The sequence below is a fragment of the Narcine bancroftii genome, chromosome 7 (genome assembly GCF_036971445.1).
Source record: "Narcine bancroftii isolate sNarBan1 chromosome 7, sNarBan1.hap1, whole genome shotgun sequence".
NCBI classification, from domain to species: Eukaryota; Metazoa; Chordata; class Chondrichthyes; order Torpediniformes; family Narcinidae; genus Narcine; species Narcine bancroftii.
The window spans coordinates 37,316,962-37,328,529 of NC_091475.1; the positions used below are offsets into that span (position 1 = coordinate 37,316,962).

The window sequence follows — 11,568 nt, forward strand, 5'->3', positions numbered from 1 at the left end:
TCTGGGAATGGTGTATGGAACTCTGCCGGAAGGTCAAGGCACCTTGCTAATGAGTGATGGTGCTCAAACCCAGCTCAGGCTCACCCTCACCTTGAACTAACTGTACCTTTTTCTAATAGAAAGCTGAGCAGCATCTATCCAGTTGCATTTGTTCAGAATGAAAGTGGTGATGTAAAGTCCTGGGCCTTCTCCTTCTGTAGTATACCAAGTATTTATAGATATGTCATCAGGGTGTAGTGTTAAGCAACAACATCATATATAATCAAACACCTGGGCCCAGAACTACTTATGGAATGGTCTTGGTCTTTCTGAGTTTTACTCACCAATAAGGATAAGTTGGACACAGTAGGGAGCATTTCCAATGAAAGCTACCTTTGTTGTATTACAAGGTCCTGTTTTAATTTAGGGACTGTCACTTTAAGGGCTAGTACCTGCTGCGATCATTCGTGACCATTCACAACTGTAGAGAGAACTGAGTGGTAACAATCAAGTACTGACTGTACCCAAAGTTTATCCTCTGAAGAGAGAGAAACATTTGTTGCTTTATCTGGGAAGACAGGTGGTGAGAGGGAGTCACATGATTGGGACTCTTAAAGAGAAAGCAATTTGACCACCAGTCATTCTAATGACTTCAGAGAGGTGGAATGACTTTGTGTGCAATGGACAATTCGGATAATTCTCCTTGTCAGAAAAATTACTGAAGCATTGACCCATATCTGGGTAAAGGAAGCAGTAGAATTGTTGCATTTCGATTGACCTGTGCCTGGGTTTTGGAAACATTGTGAAAGTTACACCTAATCAAGGAAAAGGGGATTTGTGACAACCATTCACATGAGAGAACATTTTCTCAGCAAGAAACATGACAAGGATTTGTGAGTTTTCAGTAGACTGGTCACTCAGTCTCTTCCGCCTCCTTCATAATTACTGTACTTCTGACATCTGTTGAAAGGCCTGAGTTTCCACACAGGATTTCCAAGATGGAACTGTGAACAGATTTTCCAGAACTGTGCCTAAGATGTAATGGTTGGATATCACACACACACACACACACACACACACACACACACACGTATATTTGCCCATAGTTGGGGGTTAAGTTTAGATAAGTTAATTAAGTAATTAATAATAAAAATATAATTTTAAAAATTACACTGTCTTGGTGAATTTCTATTGCTGCTGGTCTGTGATGTAACAGTTGAGACTGCCCAGTTTGATGTATATCCAAAGAAACAAAAGCACAGTTCCCTGATTGCAGGAAGCATCCCCTGCGCAATTTCCTCTCATTCCCCTCCTCTTCCCTCTCTTCTTTTTCCTCTTTTCCACCTACCTGCACCCAATGCCCCACCCATTCCCATCCCCACTCTTCTTTGGTTCCACCCCCTTTCGCCCCCATCTCTCCATTCTCCCCAGGGGTGAGGAGGAGGTGCGGAAGACCTCCAATCCATCTGGTCTTCCTTCGCACCATCAATGTCACCTTCTCCTCATTCGATTCCAACCCATTCCACCATATGATTCACGTTCCTCCACCTGACCCCTTTGTCTTTCTCGCTTCTCTTTCAGTTTGCCTGGATTCTGCCAATCCACTGCCTCTATCCTGTGGGCCCCTGTCCAACTCCTCCCACCCTGTCCTCTTTCACCGGCTTCTCTTTACGTTCCCAGTTTCAATGAAGGACTTGGGCCCAAAACGTCGACCATTCTTTTTCTTCCACTGATGCTACTCAACTGGCAGAGTTCTTCCAGCAGAATGTGTTGAACTTAAGGCAGCTTAAAGTAAAATTGTAAAGCTTAGGCCTGCTGTAATGATGGGCTGTGGACAAACACAATCATGATGGTCAGATAACCTGTTTCTGACCATGGGTGAAATGTCCATCTGCTCTCCTTCAAACTGGAATCATTAGTTCATGACCTGGCAGGCCAAAGGTTGCCATGGTGGAATGAAACAAATTTATGGATCTTGCTAGTAGCGTGCTGAATTCTCACCAGTACAGTTCATGCAAAAATAGCCTTGGTTACTTTCTTATGGGTACACTGGAGTAGCTTGTATCGAGTTTCTTTGACCCAAGCCAACTCCTTATCAGAGCAACCGTACATCCAGTAATGTATTACTTCTACAGTATGGCATTAGGATTATTTACTCAACCTTCTGGAGTCATTGCCGGAAAAATATGAGATTTAGAAGATTTAGATGTCAGAACTGCCATTCCTTTTTTTAAATTAAAAAAACATTTTCACACTGTGAATCATGTCAACCAAAATAAAATTTATACAGTGACCTTTTCTCCCTTATTTTCCCCCTTTCCCTCCCTCTCCTCTACCCAGCACCCACCCCCCACCAAACCCATTGGTAATCAACATATACAATACAATAAAACCATAAAACAATATCTTCACACAAAGGAAAATAAGCAAGAAAAATGCGTTGTCTATTTATTACACACTGAATCTAGTCGTTTTGTCTTCTTATCATTTTCATTTTAGGGGATGGAGGTCCTAGGCATGCTCTCTCTGATACGTTCCATGCATGGTTCCCAAACTTGTTCAAACATTGTGACTTTATTTTTTTAATTATATGTTATTTTTTCCAATGGAACACATTCATTCATCTCCATGTACCATTGCTGTATACTCAGGCTCTCTTCCATTTTCCAAGCCTACACCACACATTTCTTTGCCACTGCCAAGGCCACCACAATGAATTTTTTTTTGCGCTTTATCCAATTTGAGATCCAATTCCCCACTTCATATGTTATTCAAAAGAAATATCTTTGGTTTTTTTGGTATGGTATTTTTTGTAATTTGACTTAGAATAAATTTAGTAGCTTCTTCCTTTTAATTTGGTTATGTATTCCATTAATGTTTATAGTCATATAGTTCAACATGGCCATCTTGCTTATATTTTTTTTCCACCTCTTCACCACCTCCATCCGCCTTTTCCCCATTTTCATCTCTTAGTTTTCTCTTATTAAACTTAATGTACGACAACAGATTTAAAACATAAAGAACCCCCGCAGTTTCCACACCCACTAATACTTGAACCCCAAAGTTCCCTCCCTCTCTGAGTTGCCCCTTATCCCTTGCCGGGCAACCACAACTCCCTTTTCATTTGGATTGCGATTTTGCTCGCAGCGTCAACTGATTTTGCAGTGACGGTTCTTCCCTTTGCCCCCCAGCCCTCCCCAGAAAACATTTTTTAAACACATATAACAAAGCTCTCTCTTTTTTTTTCCACCCTTACTTCCTTCCTTCCCTTCTGTTTTCCCTCTTTAGTTCTTTACATATACATTGTTTTTACATCTTTATATATACTTTATTGCCGTTCTTCATTCTTATCACACCTCTTCATCTCTTCTTCTGTCCTGCAAACGTTCTGCGAATTCTAGTGCTTCCTCTGGATCCGAGAGCAGTCTGTTTTGCTCCCCAGATATAAATATTTTAAGCACAGCTGGATGTCTTAACATGAATTTGTAACCTTTTTTCCATAAAATCATTTTCGCTTTATTAAACTCCTTCCTCCTCTTTAAGAGTTCAAAACTTATGTCTGAATAAAAAAATATTTTTGACCCTTGTATTCCAATGGTTTATTATCTTCTCTAATTTTATTCCTTGCCCGTTCCGGTATGTTTTCTCTTGTCGTATATCTCAAAAATTTTACTAAGAAGGATCTTGGTTTTTGATGTGTCTGCGGTTTCGGAGCTAGTGCTCTGTGAGCCCTTTCTATTTCCATTTCTTCCTGTATTTCTGTCATTCCTATGACCTTTGGGATCCATCTTTTTATAAATTCCTTCATGTCTGTGCTTTCTTCACCCTCCTTCAGGCCCACTATTTTTATGTTGTTTCATCTACTATAATTTTCCAACATATCAATTTAGAACTGCCCTTCCTTGAGTAAAAGTGGAACCACATTGCTCATTAATGAGAAAAATATAGCCAGAACATTCGCATATCACCTTGAAAATGAACTGATATCCAAACCAACACAATGGTTTCTTTGATGTGATATTAGGATGATGATGAAAGGTGGGAACTGCAACTTTCAGCACATGGTGCCTTCGTTCAGTGAGGTGCACAGCAGAAGTTTCTTTGTCATGGGGCGATTGGACAATGGGTGGTATTGCTGAGTAAGAACAACATTCAAAACACTGCTAGCAAGAAGAGCAAAGTTAGTGTCTCAACGGGCTAAGACTGGTTATTCTGTCACTCCCTCCAAGGCCACTCTTATTTCCAAGCAATGAATCAACCTAAGGAGTACTTGATTTTGTCATGGACTGCTTTGGAACATCCTGATATTGTTACGAGAACTTAGTAAGAGTAAATTAAAATGTAAAAAAACCCCACTAATGCTGGAAATCTGAAGCAAAAGCAGAAAACGTTGAAAGCACTCAGCAGGTCAGGAAGCATCTGCGGATATAGAAACCATTCATATTTCAGGTCCAGGATCCTTCAACAGAATTAAAATCATAAAGTCAAGTCAAGTTTATTGTCATCTGATTGCACAAGTACAACCTGACAAAACAGCGTTCTCCAGTCCTCGGTGCCAAACATGCAGGCATGCAACCAGATATAATACACATACTGACAAACAATACATATGCAGGACACGTATTCAATTGAACAATAAATAAATATTGTTTCAGCAATATGAGAGTCTCGGATGGTTAGTGTGAGCAGTTCCTTTGTTGTTCACCGTTCTCACTGGCCATGGGAAGAAGCTGTTCCTCAGCCTGATGGTGCTGGCTGTGATATTGGTGACAGGAACAGCTGAAAGATGCTTTGTGTGGGGTGGATAGGGTCCTCAATGATTTTGTGTGCCCTCTTCAGTCACTGATCCCGGTAGATCACATCGATATGGGGGGGGGGATGGGGGGGGGAGGAGGGAGACTCCAGTGATCCTCTCTTATGATCCTGTGGATTGACCTCTGATCTATTTCTCTGCAGCAACCATGATGCAGCTGGCCAGGATACTCTCGATAGACCTCCTGTAGAAGGTAATCTCTTGTAGAATCACATCTTTCTTTCCATAATTGTTCCACCCATGGCCTCACTAATTCCTTATATACTTTTCGGTTTAGAGCATCAGTTTATAGTTATCCCAAAGACACCCCTACTAGTGCCCAGGGATAAGTTGACACTTTGTATCATGATGTCACCAAGATGCCAACTTTGCTATTCCTTGCCACTTCTTTTCCCAGCAAGTGAAGTTTCAGTCTCATTTGCCTTCCCCCTGTCTGGTTCTGTCTGCAAGATACCAGTTTCCTACATGCATTACCTTATCTGCAGAACCTGCAGGTTGTGATTTCAAAGCTGATTTCAGGGTCACTTCTAAATGCTTTTTGTGTGGTTGCAGACTCCACACTAAAATAATTCATGCACTGACATCTTCTGTTATCAGGATGTGGTACAGTTAAGCCTGTCTGTAAGTCTATATGTTCTCCTCGTGTCTCTGTGGTCTCCACGCACCATTCAAAACGTACCAGGGGTTGTAGGACAATTGGGTGTATTTAGATGTCATGGCATGGGCCTGTGGGCCAAAAGGGCCTGTTACCATGCTTTATGTCTAAATTTTAATTTAATTTCAATTTCAAATTTTAATTTATCTCATCCTGAGGGGCTCTCCAAGAAAAAGGTTGTTGATAACCATGATAAGAACAAACCCTGGAGTAAACTAGTGGTTATATTTTTAAATTTAAACATACAGCACAGTAACAGGCCCTTTTGGCCCACGAGTCTGTGCCGCCAAATTTACACCCAATTAACACACCCCTGGTACATTTTGAACAGTGGGAGGAAACTGGGGCCTCCGGGGCAAACCCACGCAGACAAGGGGAGATGGTACAAACTCCTTACAGAAACCCTGGGATTCGAACCTCGGTCCATGGTGCTGTAAAGGCGTTGCGCTAACCGCTACGATAACCATTCCATCCCTTATGATTGGCTGAGATCAACACCTGCTCCACTGAAATCTAACTTTGCCTTGATACTTGACCCATGAACTCTAATATCTGGAAGAACAAAGTCATGGAATGGCAAACTCTGCAGAAGACCCTCCAACTTGACCCAGACGTTGCGTTCCTTCACTTTTGCTACATTAGGATTCTAGAACTCCCTGCCCAAAACTAGTACCTCAAAGGCTGCAGCTTTCAAGAAGGCTGATCACCATCATCTTCAAGTGGGCAATATACAGAGGCCTAACATCCATATCCCATGAATGGCAAAATAATGCTTCCCAATTCAATTGAAGAAAAAATGGAAGGGGAAAGTATAGCATTAATAGAAGGACTCTTTAAAGTATTAGTGTACAGAGGGATTTGGGATCTAGGCCCACAGCTGCTTGCAAGTGGCTATGCAAGCATACAGAGTGGAAAAGAAGACATAAGGTATGCTTGTCTCCATTGGTCAGGGCATTGAGTAGAAGAATAAGGAAATCATATTGCGGCTAAATAAAACATCGGTGCAGCTGCACCTGGGGTATCATGTGTAATTCTCATTGCCCCATTACAGGAAGGATCTGGAGGCTCTGCAAAAGTCTCAGAAGGGGTTGACGAGGATGTTGGCTGGATCAGAGGGCACGAGCAACAGAGAAGATCGGATAAACTAGTGCTGCTTACCTGAAGTGTTGGAGGCCAAGGGTTGACTTGACAGAAGTTTATACAATTATGGGAAGTATTGCTAGGGTAGACTGCCAGAATCTTTTTCCCAGAGTAAAATCTTTACGTACTAGAGGAGATGCATTTAAGGTTGGGGGGGGGGGGGTGGATTTTAAAGGGGAGGTGCTGGGCAACTTTTACACAGAGTGGGGGGGGGGTGGTGTTTGGAATGGGCTGCCAGAAGTAGTGGAGGAAGCATGTAAGAAGCCTCTAGATAAACACATGAACGTGCTGGGAATGAAGGGATATGTATCTGTGTAAGATACACAGAATGTTTGATTTGTTCATCATGTTCACCACAAATACCTTGGGCTGAAGGGCCTGTTCTGGTGCTGTACTATTTTGTGCGCCAATTCCTTTTTGTAGCTGCCTCTTCTGATTCATTTTGGTTACTATTCTTGTGGGTCAGAGACCATGACAGCAAATCTATAAAATTCAATTATCTACCACACTCTCAACTGCTGATTAAATAACAAGTTTTCCTAAACTTGTTAACTGGAATGATTTCAATTACACTGTACTGTATATTGACTCTTTAGAATTGGAACAAGTTATTTGGTCAATTGGATGGCGACTCCCACCTCCCACCTAATTATCGAATCCTTTCTCTTCTATGCACTTATCTTGTTTTAACTATAATGTCCCTTTTCAACCCAGGGATGGGACGTTCCACACTCTGATCACTACCTGGGTAAAGATGTTCCTCCCCAAGTCCTCCTCAGTTAGTCATTCAGAATGAATTTCCCCTCCCATTCTGTGTGATCTGTGGTGGTGATGAGGCCAGAGGAGAGCAATACACAAAAGTACTGGAGAAACTCATCAGGTCACGCAGCGTTCCAGGAGGAGGTCTTCCTTTCCAGAATATCCGAGGTGTCCTCCTTCAAAATATGTGGCTTCCCTTCCACTCCCAGCAACTTACCCCCATCTTCTCTATTTCCCGCACATCTGCCATGGTCCGCACCACCCCTTGATGAACAAGGACAGGATTCACCTCATCCGCCACTCCACCAGCCGCCACATCCAACATATTCTCCTCTGCAATTTCTACCACCCACAACATGATCTCACTCCCAGGCACATTTTCCCCTCTATACCTTTTGCAGGGACAATTCCTTCCACGACTACCTCGCTCACTCATCCCTTTCCACTTATTGCCCCCTCCGTACTTACCCCTGTGACGGCAGGAAATGATACACGAACCCACACCTCCTCCCTCAGGAATCTGGTGTCAGACATGACAATTACACAGATTGCCCAAAGAAACCGACTGAGTGATTCTGACTGGTGCCTCAATGCTGGGGATACAGGCCCACGAGTGGTCATTGATATTGGTTCACTTGACCTTCCAGTGAGCCAACATCATTTTGTGGAAGCAATATCGATGGTATTTTTTTTCACTCCCTTGAAAGGCTGCTGTAGGTATCCCTGGTCTCAGAACCACAAGGGAGGGCACTGCTGCCTGATGATCTATAAGTTTGTGCCATGACCTTCAATATACTTTTCCTCCATTGACTGAAGCCTGACATCCTTTCTGAATTTACTAATAATTACCTTGTATTCGTGGGATCCAAGCCCATTCATAACTTATTCTTGATTAAGAGCTCATAGCCTTCCTTTTGTGGAGAACAAAACCCCAGTCAGTTTGCTCTTCACACTTCTTCAATGATATTATACCCTTGACCTTCAATTCCTGGTTCACCTTTTGCAGTTATTTCATGGAATGAATTGTTTGCTTTATAATAGAGTCCACTGTTTTTTCCAACGATTCATATCAAACCAACAGGCCTATATTTTCCAGGACTGTCAATGTGGCCTGAATTTGAAACACAAAATCTTTACCAGTTTTTTAGTCTTACCCTTCAGTTCAATGAACTGTAACAAGAAAACACAACTGAAATGTTTACCACTCATTACAGAAATTGCATTTGCGAGCATGTCCAACTGACTTGTTGACCTAAAAGCAGAAAACCGCTCTTAATCATTTCAATACCAGTCCCTAATATTTCCATGAAGTTGAATACATTTCAGATTTATTGTCAGAGTACATACATGACACCACATACAACCCTAAGATTCTTGACCCTGTGGGCAAAGCAGAATTACCAATTGGTAGTGCAAAAAAACCTCTACATGTGTTCACTTAAAGAAATGCAAACTGCATTACAGAAATAAAAAAAATCAATAAAATGCAGAAATAAGTGTCCTTAAATGAGTCCCTGATTAAAGGTATTGTTGAGGAGTCTGATGGTGGAGGGGGAGCAGCTGTTCCTGAACCTGGTGGTGCGAGTCTTGTGGTATCTATACCTCTTTCCTGATGGCAGCAGCGAGAACAGAGCGTGCGCTGGGTGGTGTGGGACTTTGATGATTGCTGCTGCTCTCTGACGGCACTGTCGTGGGGAGGGTTTTGCCTTTGATGTCCTGGGCTGTGTCCACTATCTTTTGGAGGGCTTTGTCAGACATGATGCAGCCAGTCAGCACAGTTTCCACCACACCTCTGTAGAAATTTGCCAGGGTTTCTGGTGTTGAACCAAACCTCCGCAAACTCGTAAGTAGAGGGGCTGACATGTTTTTTCATGATGCCATTAGTGTGTTGGGTCCAGGAAAGAGTCTCCAAGATAATGACTTCCAAGAACTTAAATTGGCTCACCCTCTCCACCTCTGATCCCCCAATGATCACTGGATTGTACATCTCTAATTTTCCCTTACTGAAGTTAACAATCAACTCCTTAGTTTTGGTGACACTGAGTGCAATTTTTTTTTATTGGTGCACCATTTAGCCAAGTTTTAAATCTGCATCCTGTGCATCCTGACTCATCCCCCCTTTTTATACAACTCACCACCATTAGAGAATTTGTAGAGGGTGTTGCTGTTGTACCAAGCCACAGTCGTAGGTGTAAAGTGAGTAGAGCAGGGGCTAAGAACGTAGCCCTGTGGTGCTCCAGTACTGATGGAGATTGTGGAGAAGAGGTTGTTACACTCTTCACTGATCATGGTCTGGAGGTGAGAAATGTTGCATTTTGCTATTGTTTGCAATTATTGTGTGAGGAACAGATTTGACGGTCTGAAAAGCTACGAGTCTAGGCACAGTTCTAATGTGATAACCGTATTTGCCTACGAGGGGAATTCGCCATAGGGGATCACAATCTCTTGAAAACTCTCTCGAAGTACAGAAACCAATCACATCAGTCGCAACTAAACAAGCTATAACTATAAACTGTTCTGCAGAGAGGTGTACAGTAGAGCAAAATGCAACAACGGTACCCACCGCCCCTCGACCTAGTGCAGGTCTGGCCCAACATTAAATAAGGAAAAAGCATGCTACGTTGTGCACCACAAAGCCCCACACCCGTTACTGGCACACCTTGATGTTGATTCTCCAGCATAGACTCGGGCTTGTGATCTGGGTGCAACTCGGGTTTGTTCCTTGGGGGAAAAGAGATCCGGCAGCTCCTCATGTTGGACTTTATCCCCCTGGTGGTCAGCGGGGCCAGCCCAGGTGATCTGTTTGTACATGTAACTGTCTGGGCACGCCATTGGCTGACTGTACCTGTGGCTCCTCCCACAGACTCCTGAATAAAGGTGACTGCTCCACAGCCTCCTCCCTAGTTCAGGGCAGTCGACCAGCATCGACTTGCCTCCATTCTATTGCAAATAAAAGCCTGACAGTTTTACATAACTTCCAGTCTTTTGGAGTTATTGATGGTGCATTAATCTGCATTTTTTTTTTTCAGATTTCAAGGTCATTTTCTGCAGTGAAAACTCTCCCAAGAAAATCCTTGAAGAAAGTTAGCCTAAATGTATGGAGCTTGAACATAAAAGTAAAAAAGAGAATGCTGGAAATTTTCAGCATTTTAGGCAGTATCTGTGGAGGGAGAATCAATGTTTCAGATGGATGATCTATTCCCAATCTTCAAGAGATGTGTGGAAAAAAGTCAGGGATCTGAAATTTTAAGTGTTTTGGGTAATTTTTTCTATGTTGTGGGACTGTAGGCGCAGTTAATATATGGTGATCCTTTCTGCTACTTTCCTTTCTGGATGCACACCTGAGCAGCAGTTTACCCTGATGTAATGCGACACAAAAAAGTGCTGGAGAAACTCAGCAGGTCACGCAGCATCCAGAGGAAGTGAAGAGCAACCAATGTTTTTGCGCCCGAGCCCTTTGTATTCCACTACAATCACAGCATCTGCAGACCTGCTTAACTGTCTTTCTGTCGTGCCAGATTAATGGTAAAATGCCCTGGCCCTTCACAGGGAGGGCATAGATTGTGCCAGATTAATGGTAAAATGCCCTGGCCCTTCATAGGGAGGGCATAGATTGTGCCAGATTAATGGTAAAATACCCTGGCCCTTCACAGGGAGGGCATAGATTGTGCCAGATTAATGGTAAAATACCCTGGCCCTTCATAGGGAGGGCAGAGATTGTGCCAGATTAATGGTAAAATACCCTGGACCTTCATAGGGAGGGCAGAGATTGTGCAGGGTAATCTTTCAGAAACTGGCCATTCTTTAGAGAAGAACATGATATCCACCTTAATGTTTTTTTTAATTTTTAATTTTTAACACTATGAACCATACTGATCAAAATACATACAGACATTTTTCTCTTGAATATATAGTGTCATTTTCTCCCCTTTTTTCCCCCCTCCCTTCCCTCCCTCCCTCATCCCGCCTCCCCATTTATTCAAAGTTCAACCTATATGATACATTAAACCTGTTAAACAATGTCGTCACTTAATAAAAATAAACAAGAAATTTGTGTCTTCTACTTTTACATACTGGGTCAGTTCATTTCGTCATCTTCTCCTTCTGTCATTTTAGGCGGTGGAGGTCCGTGGTAGGATTTCTCTATTGTGTTTCATGTATGGTTCCCATATTTGTTCGAATATTGTGATGTTATTTCTTAAATTATATGTTATTTTTTCCA

At 42.4% G+C, this 11,568-nt stretch overlaps 1 long non-coding RNA gene across 1 annotated transcript; it reads left to right on the top strand.

The window, feature by feature from the left end:
• Positions 1–650: 650 nt before the first annotated feature.
• On the top strand, positions 651–11,331 carry LOC138739836 (uncharacterized). The gene is made up of 3 exons (XR_011342471.1): positions 651–872; positions 4,936–4,985; positions 10,376–11,331. It is a non-coding gene; the product is annotated as an uncharacterized lncRNA (long non-coding RNA).
• The last annotated feature ends 237 nt before the right edge of the window (positions 11,332–11,568 follow it).